The sequence below is a fragment of the Macrosteles quadrilineatus genome, unplaced genomic scaffold, assembly GCF_028750875.1.
Source record: "Macrosteles quadrilineatus isolate MER2022 unplaced genomic scaffold, UCM_ALF_1.0 Scaffold_4__1_contigs__length_99947679, whole genome shotgun sequence".
Lineage (NCBI taxonomy): Eukaryota > Metazoa > Arthropoda > Insecta > Hemiptera > Cicadellidae > Macrosteles > Macrosteles quadrilineatus.
The window spans coordinates 26,521,240-26,543,037 of NW_026542597.1; the positions used below are offsets into that span (position 1 = coordinate 26,521,240).

At 35.0% G+C, this 21,798-nt stretch overlaps 1 protein-coding gene across 1 annotated transcript in view; it reads right to left on the reverse strand.

Annotated features, from left to right (window-relative positions):
• LOC128992493 (ras-like GTP-binding protein RhoL) overlaps window positions 1-18,633 on the reverse strand; it is a 34,857-nt gene extending 16,224 nt beyond the window's left edge. Inside the window, exon 1 of the mRNA XM_054416085.1 lies at window positions 18,478-18,633. The gene's annotated coding sequence lies outside the window, so the exon portion shown is untranslated. The remainder of the gene's footprint in view (window positions 1-18,477) is intronic.
• Window positions 18,634-21,798: the final 3,165 nt, after the last annotated feature.

Consider the following 21,798-nt stretch of genomic DNA (forward strand, 5'->3'; position numbering starts at 1 on the left):
TTCTTGAGCAATAATTGAAAGAGCCGATTTGCAAACAATGAAAACAGGAAAGTCCTAGAACACAACCAAGTACAGTAGAAGAAATAGAAATATTGTTTGTTTTTTTTTTTCAATTATAATCGTTATTATAGACAACCTAATGCGGCTATGAGTGGGGAAAATTTGTAGAAAACACTAAAAAACAAGGTCAGCTTTTGAAAAAAGATAAGACATTTACTAACAATTTTCATTATATCTAACTGCTGTGTACATCTTGAGTAACCATAATCTTTGAGTCGACTCTTATAACGTCATCGGAAATTATGACTGTTATTCGTTTTAAAATAACGCATGTAATGCTTCGCAATTGCTCGAATTCGAGCAACAGGTACACTAGTAAAATGATTAATTCATAATGTTCATTACACTCTATGTTTCAACTTACTGTACGATTTTACCCACGAGGAAACTAAATTTTAAAGTGATTTTGAAAATGATTAATTCATAATGTTCATTACACTCTATGTTTCAACTTACTGTACGATTTTACCCACGAGGAAACTAAATTTTAAAGTGATTTTGATACACAAATATTTGTATTTATTTAATCTTCCTCTTGAAGTCCAAGCCGCTCGTTTAATTTTGACTTCAATCCAAGCTTGCAAGGCGACTTCTGACCCTTTCTTTGACAATGTGCCCAATATTAATGGCCTACTCGATCCTGCCTTAAGTCCTAAAATATTAAACACCGAGGACAAGAGTATCCACACACCTTTTTAATGAAATCGTCATGGCAAATTAAAATACGTGCAAGTTTGTAAGAATTGTGACTGTCATAACACAACGTAATATTTTTGTTTACATTTTATTGACAAGAATTTGAAATATTTTTGTACGACAAAAATAACTCGAAATGTTGAAAGGTAACCTATCGTTTGAAGTGTAACCCCAAGGGCTGTATATTTGTCACCGCTAGAACAGCAGACGACAGGATCTTCTACAAATAACACAACAGCCTCTGTAGTTGACACTTGGCAGGAAGACCTAATGAAGGTTGACGAGGGGAATGAGTAAAACAAGTGAAACCCACGTAAACTCGCCTACGCAGCAACGCTCGTGTGAAGTGAAGCTTGGTAGAGAGGAATTTGTAATCACATCCACAACAATCATACGCTGAACACCTCCATTTGCCATCTAATCTTGTAGACAATGCTGTATTAGGTAGGTATTCATAAGTGGGCAACTTACTCCGTTGAGTAAAATCGTTAAAGTGATGTAATTTAAAATACCATCTCATTAAGACAACCAAGAGGATCGTAGTCCGCAAAGAAACACGAAATCTCTTTAGGAACAAACAAGAAATCAAACAATTGCTCTTGAGTCCACACTACACACCCAGTAGTCTTAAACATGGACCATGGACCTCCTCTAAGCGAACTCTTGAAACATTTTGCTGGCGATAAAAATTCAGATAGTTTTGAATGGATATCGATAAACTTAATCTTCGAAAGTAGTCGGTTTATTTTAAACTTTACGCAGTATTTTATGGACCTTGATAAGCGGAGTTCTAGAAATCTATCGGTAATGATAAAACTTCACATAATTTTGTATGGATATCGATAAAGTTTATTATCAAAAGTACCTAATCTGTATATGTATGAAACTTACGTCTTCTATGAACCAAGTGGAATTCTTGAAATGTTTAATGATAAAACTTCACATAAACTTAACTATCGGAGTAGTTGGCACAGATCGAACTTTACACAGTACAAGGACCTTGATAAGCGGAATTCTTTCTCACATATTTTATGGTTTTCGATACTCCAAACTGAATCTGTGAGAGTGCTAGGATAAAATTTCATAGCATCTTGTATATACCTCGACGGGTTGTACTTAAAAAAAAAAAAAAACTTGCAAAAGAACTTGCAGAAAAGATACGTGTTTTCTTTAACTGCATGACATCCTATGAATCTGATCAGAAATGTGATAGAGTCTTTAAAGAGATGCAGAAAAATGATCGAGTGTATATCAGCAAGTCGATGTGCTATAGAAAACAAACTACATCCATAAATTCGAAAACAAATGGACCAGAAAATGTTTATAATTTCTAATTACTTTATGATGTGTCTTGTTTAGTAATCAACGAGCTGTTAAAGCATTACGGTAATCGGCGTGGAATTCTCTCCAATTGGAGAGATTGGGACTACACTATAAAGATGCGTGAATTCCTCTCATACACGCGATCGCATAAACATCACTATGTTAACAGTTTATGGTCAACATCACTATGTTAACAGTTTATGGTCAACATCACTATGTTAACAGTTTATGGTCAACATCACTATGTTAACAGTTTATGGTCAACATCACTATGTTAACAGTTTATGGTCAACATCACTATGTTAACAGTTTATGGTCAACATCACTATGTTAACAGTTTATGGCCAACATCACTATGTTAACAGTTTATGGCCAACATCACTATGTTAACAGTTTATGGCCAACATCACTATGTTAACAGTTTATGGTCAACATCACTATGTTAACAGTTTATGGTCAACATCACTATGTTAACAGTTTATGGTCAACATCACTATGTTAACAGTTTATGGTCAACATCACTATGTTAACAGTTTATGGTCAACATCACTATGTTAACAGTTTATGGTCAACATCACTATGTTAACAGTTTATGGTCAACATCACTATGTTAACAGTTTATGGTCAACATCACTATGTTAAAAGTTTATGGTCAACATCACTAAGTTAACAGTTTATGGTCAAAATCACTATGTTAACAGTTTATGGTCAACATCACTATGTTAACAGTTTATGGTCAACATCACTATGTTAACAGTTTATGGTCAACATCACTATGTTAACAGTTTATGGTCAACATCACTATGTTAACAGTTTATGGTCAACATCACTATGTTAACAGTTTTTGGTCAACATCACTATGTTAACAGTTTATGGTCAACATCACTATGTTAACCGTTTCACTGTGGAGCAATAATAATTAGAATTAAAGAACGAACAATGAAAATGTTTATATCGTTTTATTTTTTATCAACTACTATATTGGGACCTCGGCAGGAATTGATTGTAAATAAATAGATTTATTTGACTATCCGTATTATTTTGTCAGCTTGGATTATAGAAATAGTAAAACTTTGTAGCGCGCTACAAATAAACGGTTGTTATTCGTATTATTTTAAGCAATTCATAAGTAACTGACTTTATAATAGTTATTTAACTTTCAAAATGGTTTTAATTAATTTGCGTTTCTACATCATGTAGAACGCTGTGAACTAATTCGATTCTAACGGTTGGATAAGTTTTCGAGAAACACAAAATATTTATACCAACATTTGCACACAATATTTAAGATTATATCATTAAAAAAATATGTAGGATTGTGACAAATTTATAATGCCAGACTATTTTAAACTTTTCAGCAGTAGTGTTAAATTATCACAACTAATATGCTTCTTTAAATGTCGTATTTGAAAATTGAATCCATCATTAATTGCGACCGTCGTTAATAAAATTCAAACAAGTTTAAGTAGTGGTGACGAATTTCTCGACATGCCTAAACAAATAACTACCGCATACGGCATAATCGTATGTTAAACGACGGAATGCAAATATGAAGGAGTGAAAATATATTGCACTTCATTATAAAATAACTCCGAACTATTATGAGCAATAAACTTTCTTCAAGCATATGAGATACGCAAAGGAATCTCGTATTGCTGAAAATATGAACAGTTAATACTACGGATGAGAGATTTCATAAAAAAATACAACTCTTGTGAACCAAACAGCACTACTAAGAAAATGTAGATAAGAGCATAGGAGTTGTAAAGCAGATATTTGGCGTTGGTTGAATTAAACGGTTACTTTAATAGCACTATTGTTATTTAAAGCTGTACGATATGGCTTAACGGTCGCAAAAGAACAAAGGAACTTAGTTTAATTGAGCACTGGGCAAGTGTGCTGGAGTGAAATACAGTGTTCTTAAATTTGTATGTACATTGAAGAATGAACTTGATGCAAACTTTGGCCTACAACTATAATTGAAAACAAGCAAATAGTAAATAATATAACGTCAACTCAAACACCATTGACTTTGTATACAGAAAACTGAGAAAAGTAGACATCTACATATAGACTAGCTGTAGCCAATTCATTAAATGAAATTGAACATGAAAATTTATCCACCTATAGTATAGTAGCTATTGTGAAAATGAAATTTCTTCACTCAGATATCTACACTTTGATGATTGTTGTGACAAAAAAATAAGCGGAAGGCTATAGTTTATAATTTGACTTTGTTAAAAACCCAGTGTACGCGATAGAAATAACTAATTGACATCAACGTTCGTGGTCACATCAACTATGTTTATTTTCACTCTGAAACTGGTTACAACAATATCTCGTAAATGGGATGAGAGTAGCATAATTGATATTATGCATACTATATAATATGTATAGTCAATATGGTTACCCTTTATGTCCAAATACGATAATTTTGCGGGGAGGGGTTACTGGTAAGGTAATAAATAATCCACACAGTGGTGTGTCTACTTTTTAATGAAATAGCGACCATACAACGTAGGTATTTTAAGCCAAGTATTAATGGAGATGAGTGCAGGATGAGTGGCGCGATCTTGTAGTCTTGTTAGTAACTAAGGCCGACTTATTCCTTAGACAGTTGTTAATTAATAGCCCATACAGCTAATGGCAACTAAGGGACCTACAGTTTATAGTGGAATCCGAACCACATTTTTGCCTTGATATATACGAATTGGTCTAATTTTCAGGATGGTACTGTGGATAGTCGTAATACTCACTCGTGCGTTAATCCACACCAGGGAGTATCGCATCCACAGTGCATGCCTATAAATATCCACAATTCGTAGCCTCCTAGTAGCTGGATTACAGGACGACGCCACCCGTCCCAGTTATATATCCCAGATACTCCAGTATCCAAAGTCAATGCTTCCATTTAGCCTCAACGAGCTCTTCTCGTCCACCCACCTAATCAGCTGATTAACACCACCACCATCTGCCGGCGTGTTTGAGCAATTGTCGAGCATAACCTCAATTCTCACCTCAACACCCGCCAATTGTCGCGACGTTCCCGCCAGATCTGTGTAGGCGCGCCCAGCTGGCACTCACAAACCTAACCGTAACTGCAATTCGTGCCCACTTTGAACGCCTCGCTGCACAAAAACAAACTGTGACCTTCAAGGCTGCTTCTATTATTGTGCCGCATCTGTGATATCATCCGAAGCCCTTATTGTTTCCTGAGGAACACCCATCCAGTTATTGAAATTTGAATCGTATGATGAAATGTCGATTTCAAAATTGAAAAAAGGGGAGCTCCTCTAATAGTTGGTTTCGAGTTTTTTGCTGAGTTTGCGAATGACTTGCAAGAGGGATTGTTTTTTGATATTTTACTCCGTAGCCCAAAAATCAAATGGAATAAAAAATAAGTTTACGCCAATTCAGCACTATATTTTGTTTGTTTGAAGAAGTTTGCTAATATGGCTCGGTCGTATGGTTTGTTATCTATTCATATACAAGTTAATGTATGTCTGGCGGTATGTTGGTCCTTTAACATGATAATCAATCCGGTAGCGGTGGAGCTCAAGAAAATTGTGTTGTTTGCTAGGAATGTTTCTTTCTCAATCAAAACCCTAAAATCACAGCTCTCTCCCTGGAGATTTAATGGTACCATGTTACGATTGTATGAATTTTGAGGTTGTTGAGGTTTTTGAGCTATTTGAGGAAATAGCTCGTTAACAGCAAACTAACGGGTTTGTAGGTGAACGAAACTTCTGCTCCGTATCAATCCCAAAATCTAGAAAGCATTGGCATGATGTCACCGATATTTCCATCGTCCTAGAGTTCAAACCGGTTTAAATGGACGACCTTCCTTTCGACTACCTTGACGCCATGACGTTGCATGTCGGGACTTTAACAATCAGCTTGTTTGTAAACACACACGTACCAAACACACTTGGATGAGATAAGTCTACACATGAAGTCAATGGACGCTGTTCACTGTAAAACTTGTTGTCTAATTCGTTAGTTATTCAAATAAAAACATTCCTATGAGCTTCACAAAATGTAGAAAGATATAGACTTTTATATAAGTTTTTACACACTTTTCCCGTTGTTACTTTGTGAGGGAATGGTCCAGACCTCAGTCTTCTTACTATCTAACAGTTAAACAAAAAACCCTGGCTTGGATCGAACTAGCGGTTATGTCCTATTCCGCCCGAGTTTTATTTCGCCCGTAGCCTAATTACTCCCAGTTCGCCCGCGGTCCCAGATTAACCCCTATAATCCTCAGCTCTACCTGCGTCAGGAGTCCTATTCCATCCACGGAGGCAAAGCCCCGCCTTCTAGGACCCCACCCACCCCCAACCATGTAAAAGCCCTCCCCTACCCATCACCCGGTTATCCACCTCCGATTGACAAACCAGACAAACCAAGTGAATTTCCTTTATAGTATTAATGTGAAGTTTAAACACGAAGTTTTTAGCATTAAAATATAAAGAGGCATGTGCCCTTTTTGATGTAGCCGTTGTAAAGATATGTTAAATCTTTATAATCTGGAACTTTCCTTTGCGTTGAAACGCTTCAACAGTGATATTGATACATGTTTACGACATAGCAGATTAATAAAATTTTTTACCTATGTGCTGTTAGTTACTGTATGTTTGTCTCCCCATCCAAAATGTGCAAATAAGCAATTTAATTATTTAAAATATTGCGCTTAACGGCAAACAGAAACATACGACAACACTGCAATCCAAGACATGGCCAAACAAAGGCCAATAGTTAGCTGCTTCTGGTGTTAAATATCCAACTGCACACCTTGAGTTTTCTTTATTATACAATTTAAATAATTCACCTATTGGGTTTGATGATGATTGGAGTGTCGAATCGAACTCGATCACCATTTGCCATCTTTTATGTATATTTATCGTCTGGTGAGATAACAGTATGAGAGCACAAAAGTTTTAAGTGTTATTAGACTATCTTTTTTTTACTTTTCTATACAATGTAATATAGCAGTTTACGCAAGGAATGCGTTAAGATAGTGTCGTTTACTCTTTTTACGCGAGTTGCGTACACTACTTTACCTACGACAATATTTTCTCATGAATAACCAGACAGGATGTGAATGAAGCGCGAGGGATGTTGACTTGGAAAGTCCAAGCGTTGTCCGTGCGAAATAACAGAGGAGAAATAGCAGAGTTTCGCATTCGTCATCGGCATGCTTCTTTTTGGGGAGATGAGAGCTAGCTCATTTCCATATGTGCCGTTGATTGTTACACATCGCGATGGAGTACACTAATGTCATTTATACTACATATTTGTATATTTATACTACTTGTCATTTATACAAAATATTTATTTGTTTTAAGTTTTAATTGACATCACAACACTCACCCGTTTCCACGCTAAACACGCATCTACTAAGTTAGCCATTTCAGTGCAATTCTTAGAATTACAAAGATTCCCTTAACAGCATTTTTTATTTACAAAGCAGCTTTGGTACAATAGTTCGTTGCATCACTGTCAGTGGGAATGAGATTTTATACATTAAACGAAAACGTAACCTCTCTTAGGAGCTATGAATAGTGATATAAGTAATTTAAATATTGTCGTAGGTAAAGTAGTGTACGCACGCAACTTGCGTGCGTAAATAAAATAAACGACACTATCTTGACGTATTCCTTGCGTCAACTACTACATTACATTGTATACGAAAAGTAAAAAAAAGTCTAATAACACTTAAAACATATATTTGTGCTCTTATACTGTTATCTCACCAGACGATAAATATACATAAAAGATGGCAAGAGTTCGATTCGACACTCCAATCATCATCAGACCCAATAGGCGAATTATTTACATTGTAGGCTATAATAAAGAAAACTCAAAGGTGTGCAGTTGGGTATTTAAAACTAGAAGCAGCTAACTAGTGGCCGTTGTTTGGCCATGCCTTGGATTGCAGTGTTATCATATGTTTCTGTTTGCCGTACAGAAACATACAGTAACTAACAGTTCATGGACAGTCAATGTTATTCATCTGTTATGTCGTAAGCATTTATCAATATAGATTACTGTCGAAGCGTTTCAACCCAAAGGAAAGTTCCAGATTATAAAGTGGTAGGGGTGATGGGTAGGGGAGGGCTTTTACATAGTTGGGGGTGGGTGGGGTCCTAGGAGGCGGGGCTTCGCCTCCGTGGATGGAATAGGACTCCTGACGCAGGTAGAGCTGAGGATTGGGACCGCGGGCGAACTGGGAGTAATTAGGCTACGGGCGAAATAAAACTCGGGCGGAATAGGACTACACGGAACTAGCAACCTCTAGATTTTGAAGGCGAGCACTATAACACTATAACCATTGACTTGGTAAATAGTCCAGTGCTATAACCAATCGGCTACCCAGAATACCGCCCCCCCCCTATATAAAACAGGTATTGCATATGCAGAATCACATAATAATTATGCAAGGCCGCTTCACATACGGGGGAGTAAACTATAATATCTCGGTCTTCGCAAAACCTGGTCATTAAGATAGTATTGTTGTTCATCTGTTCATAACCTGGACATACGTGTCCTTGTTCGGCTTGATCAGTGGGTTTTTAATAATTTGTAGTTTTAGTAACAGCAGATTATAGTATGTGACAAAGCTACAGTATGAACTTATTTTATTCTACAGTTACCCTTCCACTCGTATTTTAGGTGAAAATAACCCAGTTGCGTTCCCATCTCAATTGCTAATCAGATAGTTGATAGTGGTTTTACGGTTCTGAACATGGAAAACAGCAAGGAGGCCGTACGTCATCAAGTTATCAGTATAGTGACTAGTTTTTACCCCGTAGAACACGACATTGGAGTAAATTAGACCGTGGAAACCAGTAGGTATTTTATTATAAAAACAATATTCACAAACATAAATGTTGTATGGATTATGTATGTTGTACATCCTAAATATCCAAATGTGCTAACCTCAAAGTAAAATATGCTAACCTCTTCACAAGAACACAAACTGTAGGTAAACGTTATATTACCAAAATCTTTATCGAATACGGCTGGTTTATTTTTACTGGTGTCTGATTTCATCGTAAAATCTATATTAGGCCTACTCCAACTATATTGGTGTATAGACTCCAAGGCATATCAAATCAACCATATCAGCCCTATGTTGCCAGTCTGTCAACTTTCGCTGGTGAAAGCTTGCGCTGCTCTGGAATGGCACTTATTATTTAACCCAACCCCAGTTTCACTGTAAATACCGCTTTCAAGCTCTAATAGTTCCATCAACACTGGCCAGCGACTTTTTATAACCTTTGATTGGTGTCCGATGCGTAACAAATTGTGTTGTGATGTTGTGCAACACTTGTGTAACTTATACGACGACCAACTTGAGTTTGTAGTTGCATAAAAATAAATATTTATGGCTGTAAAGTTATGTTTGGTGACAGTTCGATTACCGGTACATTAGGTGTACGTGTATTTGTGTCTTTGTTCATTGGTATTCCCAACAATGTGGTAAAGATTAAAGAAACACTCACGAAGCCACTGTTTAGTATATCCTGTTCTGCTCCAATCTCGACGTGCTTACTTCCTTGAATTGTCTTATAGTTGCAATGTAGGGTAGGGACCAAGGCTAGCTCACGTGGCTACCAAAATATCAAAATGAACAATGGTGTAAAAAAACTGAATAGGTAACCAGTTCGATGCACTCAAGTAGCCTACTATTCCCAGGCGTAGTTCAATCCAACATACATTAACTAACACTAACACCATATGTATATACTGTAAGTAATAAGTGTTTTGTAGGATAGTGGACATTAAATTGTTGCCGAGTCAAGTTAAACCACGAAAATGAAAAAAAAAAATATAATAAGCCGCAGTGACAAATTTGGAATTTAAAAATAGTCTACGAAATGCATTGAGGGAGGTCATCAACAGCGTTTGTTTTTCTTCAATAAATAATCTCAATCGACACATTCTGTCACGTTTATGCGTTATTTTAGTATCTATATATTAACTAGCTCTTGTACCCGTGCTTTGCAACGGGAAGAGGACACAAAATAGAAACATTTTAATTATTATCTCTAGCATATAATAGTTACAGATCCGCCAACGCTTTTAGAAACAAAATTCAACTTGTATAGCCTTAATAGAAACGTTTAAGTTATGACTTTTAAATCTGGTAAGTGGTGGATCCCACCATTTTGGTTTTGATTAATTTTAAATCTTGTGGAGGCTGATATGAGAAAAACTGACCAAATCTTTGAGTAAGTTAAAACTTGAACATGATTTACCAGATTTACCTTCATCTTCCTTAATTACACATCTTTTAATTTATTATTGACATTTTAAATTTCAATTTTGAAGTTGCAAAAATACCTAATTATTAAATTTAAATATCTTTATATTAAACTCTTCTTCATATTAAATCACAAATCCTTTCATCTTCAGTTTTTTCACTCACAATAAATCATTAGCAAAACTAAGTCAGCTGTTATAAACTTTAGAAATATTGCTGTGCCTTATCAATACAGTCTTTTGAAATATTAAAGAAACTATATCCATAGGTAGTATAAAAAATTTCAAACAAATAATTTAGCATTAAAGACAGCAGACAAAACTAATATGATTATCAAAGCATCAAGGACTAAAAAATGTAATAGCAAATACAGAATATGTTTCATTGCATCACTGATTCTACTATACAAAAATATCAACAAACAACTTAATATACAAACCAGTTCTTTTAATCAGTTCCATCGTCCATTGCCTTTACATTTTCACACTTACCATTAGGAAAACATAGTAACAGATATTTCATTGATATTAGAAACAAAAGAACACTGTGTACTGCTTAGTTTTATGATATTTTCCTTGGTTTAATTTAATCAGTGGTGTGACAAAACACAAACAATAAATTTATCAAATAAAGTAAAATTTGAACTGAAAGCTATGTTAAGATAAAATAAGAGTATTTTGTATTTTGCACATATACAACAGATTTTAGAAAACAAAAATCAAAGACAATTTAGTTATTGATGGTATTCTTTAGTTTAATTTAAGCATAGGTTTAGCAAAACACAAAAACTTAATTTACCTAAATATACATATACAAACAATGTGATGTGCAAATTATAGTTAATCCAACACATGTGAAGCAGTTTGAATTTATTTAAAGTAGCCTCCAAATTCATACAAAACATCTATACATTGTAATTTTCAAACTGTTTCCATGAAAACATATCAATAACATTATTTTCACTTAAGATTATTAACTTAAGAAGCTTTAAAAAATCCAAAGCAGAGCCGGAGTTGATACAGCAACGGTTATAAAATCTTTTTTTCTATAATCATTGACATAGTTTTAGAATAAATAATCCATGATAAAATGTTAGATCAAAATAAACCTACCTCATATTTATGGAAAGTATTATTTCTTTGTATCAGCTGTCTGAAATTGTGAAATATGCAGTTTAGCAGTTCTTCTTGTTTATATTTAAATGTCAAAGCAAATGTAAACAAACATTGTTAGTGTTCTCATCACAGCCATGGAGACCAATCAATATTTACTTTTAAATTGTTCACCTAAGAACTTTTAAAACCAAAGGGGCAAAGCCTACGGTCAGTATCGAAATGTGAATAGTCCTATAATGGTCCTTGGTATGGTAACTATATTTTTGTAAAATTTAAGCCCAGTTAGTTCAGTAGTTTTTGCATCTATTAGTAATACACATTCAGACAGACACCATTAGATTTTTATATAATAGTATAGATTTGAAACTGTTTTTCTTTGTCATAGCTATTTTGAGAGAACGGCTGGGTGTAGAAACTTGGTAGAGGTGTCTAAAGAAAGGTCTTGGTCTGTAGATGAGCCATCAAAAGAGAAACATGGTGAATTCCCTTGGGGCTCTGCCCCAGTGGCCTTTAAATTCCCATCCCATGTTATTCTTATGGAGGAAAACGGGGTTTTTGTCACAGCTAATTTGAGAGAACGGCTGGGTGTAGAAACTTGGTTGGGGTCTCTAAAGAAAGGTCTTGGTCTGTAGATGAGCCATCAAAAGAGGAACGAGGTAAATTCCCATGGGGCTCTGCCCCAGAAGCCTTTAAAGTTGCCTCTTCAGATTTGTTTACATTACGACCATATGCATAATTCTACACTACTTTTTAATGAAACAGCTGTTTATATTTAAATTGTGATTTATTGAATTTGTCAAAATGAAGTACAGTATTTGCAATGGGGTTTTCTGATTTTAAATTGGATTTTCTTCTGCATTGTGTCATGTTTTGCAATATAATGTTCTATTACCAAATCAGTGGCAAAACATAATATCACAGTAACTCTTAAAATTATTTCTTTAGGAGTTAACTTATATCTATTGTATGGGTTGGTTTCTGCCTTTTTTACCACTTCTTGGAGATTGTACGTAGGTGATATTCGTTGGCATATTGCATGGCATCTGTAGACGAAACTTGGGTTGGTGTAATTATTACAATGGAAAAGAGCGAGGAATCCTGGACAATTTGATATGGGCTAATAATAAAACTGAATTAACACTGTTCTACATTTCTTGAGCAATCATTGAAATAATCGATTTGCAAACAATGGAAACATAGAAAAAGTCATAGAACACAACCAAGTAGAAGAAATAGAAATGATTTTTTGTTTAATTTATAGTCGTTGTCATAGACAACCTAATGCGGATATGAGAGGGAAAAATTTGTAGAAAACACTAAAAAAACAAGATAAGCTTTTTGAAAAAAGATAATATGATATTTACAAAAGATTTTGATTATATCTAATTGTTGTGTAGATCGTGAGTATTTTCATAATCTTTGAATCGCCTGTAATGTTTCGCAATTGCTCGAATTCGAGCAACAGGTACACTAGTCTATATATAAAGCCAAAAGTACCCATGAACTTTTGAGAAAACTACAAGTCACACCCCCATAAACCATATTCTTAAAATGTTCGTCATGACGAGAAACCTTGCGCAAAACTATCCATTATTTCATAAATTGCCCTTTAAGGTCGCAATTCCTTTCTAAAGGGAACTTTTCATATACCTAATGTTAAAAATACCTCAGCTGTAATTATTTGTTTCTTATTCTTTCAATTTATTACCTTATTAAAATCAGGTGTGATCATTTTGTATTACTGTTTTCTGTTTTGTTTGTTTCAGCTTAACTTAACCAACCAATAGTTTTATTAATACTTATGATGTCAAACGGGGTGAAGCCCGTGGGTAACAACTAGTTTTATTAAAAGCCTAATGATCAAGGATCGCTTTTTGAACTCATAAACAGCCCACATTCACAGGGAAGGATCAAGTGACATAGTTTATAAATCTGCAATGTCATTGACCTCTGAACTCCTGAATCCTCCAGTTATGATTGGCTGCTTCACCAATGTTCTCCGTATTAAACTACCTGTGGCTGATGACTCATAGTGTGACGGAAGTTGTAAGCGTGTTGATTCATCAGATGCCTCGTAAGTCGCGTGGTTTCTACAGTCATTGACTCACGATAACAATGCGCTACGCGTGCAGCGAAGGGCTGCATGCTACATACTCAGCCTAGAACCATAGCCTCTGTACCATTGACTTTGGATTCTACCATTGACTTTGGATACTACCATTGACTTTGGATTGTACCATTGACTTTGGATACTACCATTGACTTTGGATACTACCATTGACTTTGGATTGTACCATTGACTTTGGATAATACCATTGACTTTGGATTCTACCATTGACTTTGGATACTACCATTGACTTTGGATTCTACAATTGACTTTGGATACTACCATTAACTTTAGATTCTACCATTGACTTTGGATACTACCATTAACTCTGGATTCTACCACTGACTTTGGATACTACCATTAACTTGGATACCACGATTGGATACTAAAGTACTCAGCTGTATGGATCAGTAAGCCTAATTTTTATAACCATAACCATAACCATAACGTGTGCTTCAGTACCGGCAATTGTATTTTCTCCGATTGTTGATGTAACTGTGACAGTTGGCGTGACAAAATATGCTATGGTTGTCCTCTCAGTTTGGCTTGATTAAAAAGTTAAGAGTACGAAGAAATCGGTAATTTTCATGCAGTGTTTTTTTTTTAAATTCTTAAACTGGTCACAGCTTCATTATGGAAATGGAATGTACTTCAGTGTTCAAAGGTTGAAGGTATAGCCTAAGTACTCTAAAACCATTGACTTTGATCTTACTACAGTATTAGAGCCATGGAACAAACACCTCCTCAACGATTTATGAGCTATACTTATATATTTTTTAACCAACTTTACAAACAGTCCTATAATCTTTTTTTATAAGTCATGGAGAATCAACAGTTTACAAATCAATGGATTGGTATATCTTAGTACACACATTAGTTGCGATTATCTTATAGAAATTGTGGTTTTCAAACCCTTAACGTGTTTATCCAGTAAACAAACTACAGTAAGTTCAACTGCTTTCGGTAAACATTTGAACAGTGATGGGTTCTTGACCTTCTCCATAACAGAAGTGCTGACCTCAATACTGCGTGTGAACTGATGACCTTTGGAGCGTTTATATATACAGTTCGTAAGATTTCTTCTATACACTCAATAAATTCATACTGTATCAAGTTGGTCAAATCGTTAAATTAGAGATGCAATTCGATTTAATCCCTTGTTTGTAGCGATAGTTAAAACAAATCTCGATATAAACCACCTCCACTATTTACAAGAGGAATATATTTTAATTTATGTTAGTTCTCAACAGATCACAAAGGAGAGGAGATGGTTAAATAAGACTAAGACTAACCAACGAGTAAAAAGAGTTACCATTTTGGTTTTCGGTCACAAAATTAATGTGCTTTAGGTAAATGTAAAAATCTAGCTGAGCCAAAAGGCACAAAAAGCGGAGAATTAGAAGTACGGCAATAAAGTTTTCAACAAGTTATACATTATTGATGAATGCAAAGAATTGGTCAGCCGTTGCAGAATGATAAAATTACGAAAGGACCAATATTTGATATCGACAATCATTTTTGGAGATTGGAGACATTATGACAGTGAGTTGTCAACTTAACAACGATGAATCATCGACCTCAATGATCTTATATGACGCTACCGTTCCAAATGACGAATCGTTGTAACCGTGACAGCTGAAACTGTTACTACCTGTGACATCAGTAACATCAACATGACGTCATCGGTTGTAATTATCGACAACAATGGCATAGACAGATGTTATCTATTGTTTCTGTAGAGCATTCTCGACCAGCAGTAGGCCTAAACTGTGTCTCTGCTTGTAGAAGTTATATTTATATATGGATGTGATGATTTTAATTTGAATGAATTTAATTGAGTATTTTGAATTAGATTAGATTGTTGAATTTATTGTTATATGTTGAATGAGATGACAGCTTTATTATAGCATTTGTTACATACAAATTACCCAATTCTCTGGCCAGGAACCTTTAACTATCCAAATACTGTGGTTAAAACATTCATGGTCGATACGCTTAGTTACAATTTCAAAACCAATGAGCTTTGCTGATTTCAGAAATGTATGTTTAACTTAAAGAGATAGTTTCTTTGTGTTTTACTAGCGAATAACCTGTCATATGTGAAATGCTGTGAATACATAATGTCCACTATTCACCATTGATCGTTAGAATACGTATTTTCATAGCTCCAGATGATGATTTGAAGAAGCAAATCGTTCATGGACGTAATTGTAACTGAACCAGTTCCCACGTAGTTATTTTTGCTTTGGTCCAAGACAAAAACGTCAAGAGCGACTACTGAGACATCTGCAGTACGTCCTGGTGTCGGATATACGAGTACAAACTCCCACAAGGAGTAACACGTTGAAATAAAATCATCACTTTCTGCACGGTATGGTTGCACCTTTATAAAACAAAATTAAGCAAAACTGGCATTTAAGTATAGCCAGTTGTAATTTTGTAATCATTAATTAATAGTTTCTTTAAACGTTTTTTTCTCAGCTCGAGTGCATCGCAGGGAAAATCTACGCATATTGTTTGAAAGACATTTTCCTGTAGATGCAGAGTGCAAAAATGGAATTGGCTTAAAAATAAGAGAAAAATCTAGGACTAATTAAAATATTAACATAGGCTTTATGGGTTGCCATGCTGGAGACGAGATAACAACGAAATATAAATAGAAAATCAAAACAAAATTAATAGGCAAGCATGTTCATTTAAAACTTTTTTTCTCAGCTCGTGTGCATCGCAGGGAAAATCTACGCATATTGTTTGAAAGATATTTTCCTGTTGGTTTGCAGAATTCCTTTATAAATTAAAATAGGCTTAAAAATAAGCACAAAATATGAAATTAAAATTGAAACAATTAACATGTTATGGGTTGCTATGCTGGTGACGAAATAACAACGAAATATAAACAGAAAATCTAAACAAATGAAAGAAATTCCAATCACATGTTTAATTTACAGCGTGGGGTAAAAATAGAGAAGTTAGTACATTATTTTTGGTCGATTTTTCGATCACTGGTCGACCACTAGTAATTTTTAAATATATACACACTTAATTGGCGATTCACCGATGTAATATAATTATGTTTGACATCGCAACATAAATATTATAGCTCATGGTCTGTATTTGTAAGGAGGATATTTTTGTTAAAATTTTGTAAAATTCGAAATAACATAAGCTAATTAAACCCTAGAAAAAATAAAGTGCCTTCCTCTATAACTGTATCTCCTGGACTAGGATTTGGAGTACAATCTTATCATGGATTTAACCGGATCTCAAGGGCGTCATGTTTAATCTTATGTGGTCTCCGGTTGTATATAAATAAAAAAAAAGAATAAATAAAAATAAAATCATACCGACTATAGTTTATTAACAATGAATTCAGACTTTTATGCTATACGAGAGGTAATATTAAGTCCGATTTAAAACTTAAAACATCTCAAGAAGTTTGAGTTAGGCCTAAATCCAATAATTTTTAAAAGTTTTGTTTACAAACAAGACATGACTCCTGTAAATATGCATAAACGAGAAAACAACTGTGTAATGCATTCGCCACACGAAGATAAAAACCGTTCGAGAATATTACCAACTTTACACTTTACCATAGTTTTTGACTACGAAATTACGTAAACCTACCGTATGAAATAAATAGTTTTGACCACCGTAAAACAAGGTTAATAAACCAACACATCAATTCAGACTATGTAAACAAATCCATTAATAAATTAAGGTACAAATACAAAATATTTCTATATAATACAATTAAATGATCAATTATTGATACAATAAGGTGTTTCAATGTAACATTTTTTAAGCAGTTTTACGTAACAGATTTTTACGATTAAGGTGTTATTTTTAAGCTTATGATCGAGCGGATTGATGAATGGTACCTAGAGGTAATTTGCATTATAGGGCTTCGTCTCCTAGCGTTTGATTTATTTCTGTTCCAAAGATTCAGTGACGCCAACCAGTGACCAACTTTCTTTGTATAGATTTCATTGTGAGATGTAATCTAAAATCTAACAGATGATCCCTAATCAGTTCAAGTTTTAACTACACTTACACTGTAGTCAGACTTTAAATAAATGAAAAAAAAAACGTTAATAAGTAAGTTAAATCATAGATTTAAATCATGCTCCCTCAGTAGATTTCTCATCCTTATGGAACAGCTGAAGCCAATTTTATTGTTAGTTCAGTCCGGTGCGCTGTACAAGCTGTGTTTTGTTTACAATTTGTTTCTTGTTATTTCAGCCATTTAAAACCTCGTTTAACCAAATAAAACTAAACAACAACTCGTACCCTAGTTGTATAACCAAACAGTAAAGCACAAACCATGAAATTAACCCGAAAATAACAGAAACAAAATTTCGTCAACTCTAACGCCCAGTGTCACCGGACATGAACTAGACACGAAAAACGAGCTTCAAAATTTACAAAGGGTTGAGGTTAAATATATATGTTAAAAAGCTACTTTCATTGATAATTTTGTAATATAATTGAGGTAAGTAAATCTTTTTATGATATAGGCCTACAATTAATAAAAAAAAATTTTGAGTAAATTTGTAGCATTATTCGCCTAACCAGTGTAATAAACAAAGAGAATATTAAAGGTAAAAGGACAGTGCATAATTCTTTTTTTCGGAAACAGGTTTTGAGCCCTAAAAATGCGGAATTTGTGCATGGGTTTCATCGTATTTAGAAAAAATTCTGTAGAGAGCCAAACATTCGCTGCGGTTACTGGTACTGTATTAATTCATGTATTATCTAAACCGAGGTTTTAGTAATAACGATATTTTACCAGCAAATGAAACTTTTTGGCTTAATACATTTATAGATAACTACTTACGTATGTAAGAATTGACCAAAACACTAAACATATCAGCTAAACATATACAATTACTTTAACAAATTAAGATTCTCACCTGAAGTAGTCTTACAATAATTCACAACATTGACAAGCACTTATTTGGGTCCACACCCATCGAATCCTCGTCACACGCGGAACAAAACTGATAAACCCACGGACGTTGTGAAAGACAACTCAACAACTGAACTGAACAACCTACAAACTTCACAACTCGCGGTTGAATTGTTGAGTGGAGAAGAAAACATGAAAATGCCAGCTGTCATAACAAAACTGCATGTAGCGCTCCCAGTAGCGATCCTAGGAACTACTTGGAGAGGTCGGTAGTTCTGTACGCAGGGTTACCATCCTAACGCTAACGGAATGTAGCACACTTAAAAGTAAAATTAAAATCCCATGGTTTCCGTATAGGTACTCATTGATTTTGGATAATTGTAGTATACTGTATACTTCTGTAATACAACTACATAAACAAATTAAGTTTCTCACCTGAAGTAGTCTTACAATAATTCACAACATTGACAAGCACTTATTTGGGTCCACACCCATCGAATCCTCGTCACACGCGGAACAAAACTGATAAACCCACGGACGTTGTGAAAGACAACTCAACAACTGAACTGAACAACCTACAAACTTCACAACTCGCGGTTGAATTGTTGAGTGGAGTAGAAAACAAGAAAATGCCAGCTGTCATAACAAAACTGCATGTAGCGCTCCTAGTAGCGATCCTAGGAACTACTTGGAGAGGTCGGTAATTCTGTACGCAGGGTTACCATCGTAACCCTAACGGAATAGCACACTTAAAAGTAAAATTAAAATCCCATGGTTTCCGTATAGGTACTCATTGATTTTGGATAATTGTAGTATACTGTATACTTCTCGATTGTAAAGTTGGAAGCCACTTTTGAGGTGATTTTTGACTTTTAGGTTTAAATTCGATAAAGTTGGCTCAAAAAGCTACTTGAATTTTAGGATAGAAAAAGTTTGTTTTATCTATGATAATACCATAGATAGTAAAAAAAACTGGGCCGGATTCAGCATTTTGGCGCCTCTAGGCCCAAATAGTTTTTCCGCCCCCGCCTAGTCTGGTCACAGTTTCTTTTCTACAAACCTTTATTAAAAACTATATCATGCATAGGCCTATGTTAATTGCTTGAACACCACTCATCGTCAGAATTTTATCATTTCAAGTTTTTTGAAGAATTGTCTTGGTTAGCCTTAACAAAATGCCGTCTTAAACACTTTTGGCAATTTTATGCTTTTAGCAAATGCTCACGCTTGTGGGACCGAAAAAAACCAACCCACAGAGCATTCCTGCAAAAAAGCATGTCCATTGATTCCGATTTCAGGCCCCAAAACATGAACTCCATAACAGTATGTGATACCATGGATTAAACATACTCCTTTAGTAGATTTGTCATCCTTAGGGATTAGCTGAAATCAATTCTTTTTATTAAGGTTATTTTTAAAACCTAGTTTGTCCAAAATAAAAGATCTAAACATAAACAATAGGTCGTACCCTAGTTATATTACAAGAAATTAAAACACACAACATAGAACTATCCCTAAAATAATAGAAACAAAATTACGGTACGTCAAAACTCAAAACTAACTTCCAGTGTTACCAACATGAACTAGACATGAAAAAAATATTTAGAATCAACAATATGGTAAGAAGTCGACTTGAGTTTATAGTTAATCTATGGTGGTACTGCATCCAGATTATATTTGCAAAGCAAAACAAAGCAATAGTCAGGCCAACCATAATTATCCTCAGGTCTGAGCTGAGGGCTGAGGAGAAAATGACACCATTATTGGTGCTTTGGAGGTGATTAAATTTTTCTAAAGCCTGTTGCAAACTCAGATAAATATTTTTTCGTTATTGAATTTTAAAGGTAAACTTATCGTATTTTTAATATTCAACAAAAAGTTTTATATATTTTAACTTGGCCCTGCAGGTTGTTGTAAACTGATCAAAAGATTAGTAATACATTTTCTTCATGTGAGGTGAGGGTGGTAACACGCATGCGCCCCCTAATCACTCTGATCAGTAGTGCCGTGCCCAAACCAGCATAGTGGCAGTGTAAAGAGTACAGTGGCAATACGAAGCGTACCGCTCGGGCGCTCGACAACATCCCTATACAGCCTACTCCATAACCAATGTTCGTTACAAATGTTGTAACGAAATTGATGCATAATGTTGAAAAATAGTTTAAATATTCTAACAATTATTTCTCCCAATGAGTTTCAAAATTATAATGCTTTATTAACAAGAGTTTTTTTTATCAACTTGCAAAATATTTTAAGCTATTGCTATTTATTTTATTTTTAGATATTAAAAAAATATTTTACCTCTCGGCCATGCGCCCTCTGGGAGCTTGCGCCCATAGGCCCGGGCCTACCGGCCTTTTGGGAAATCTGGCCCTGATAGTAACCATAGATAATAGATGATACCAACAATGGAAAAGGAGCCACCAGAAATGAATATAGGGGAGGGTGAACCCCTGCAGGTGAACTGACTATTATCATCGGAAAAAAGGAAAATTAATGAGCGATAACTATGACAATGCGATGTATGTTGTTACATTGTTACATAATCAATTATGTTGATGTAACAATACCCTGAAAGTAATTGTCTGCAAATGTTAAGTTAAATGTTCTAACCAGGCTACTCTGGGCTGTACCATCTTTGCCACCTTCCTCTTTGCTAGAGGAGTCTGGAGACCAACCATTGGTAAACATTTGAAATTAATGTAGGTACACAATATTTGAATGGTGCCTCCAAAATACCAAGAGACCTGGAGTAAAAAGCCTTACCCAGGCATGTAGGGCTCTTCCCTAGCTACTATTATCATGGCCGATATAAAAAAAGCCTCAACCCAAACCAAAACCTTAACACAACTTAAATACCAACCATGCATGAGTTTGCTCATCAAGAGCAAGATGCCACTTAAAAACAAGTGCATCAAGAACACATAAGGTTCTGATGCTCTAAAAAATAGCAACTTCTGCCAACAGGGAAGTTCTTGGACAAGGGAACATAAAGGAAGAAACTCGGACCTCAGCAGACCCACTGGAAAATAGAGAGCCAGACCCACTGAGAATATAATAGCAGAGCTTCTCAGACAGAAGTCCATCAACACTTGACAGTCCACTGCAATATCAGTAGTAAACCAAAAACTCAAGTGAAGGTAGCGGTTCTAAACTTGACTCCAAGGCATCTCAAGATCAAATAGTTCCTCTGGAAGTCTTGAATGGTGTCCTAAAACCATTTCTGCTGTAAATGCTTGATGTCGTGGTACGCACTATGTATACACAGGAGGACAATTAATTGGAAGAGCTTCTAGACTTGGTGAGGCCTTAAGATGACGATTAA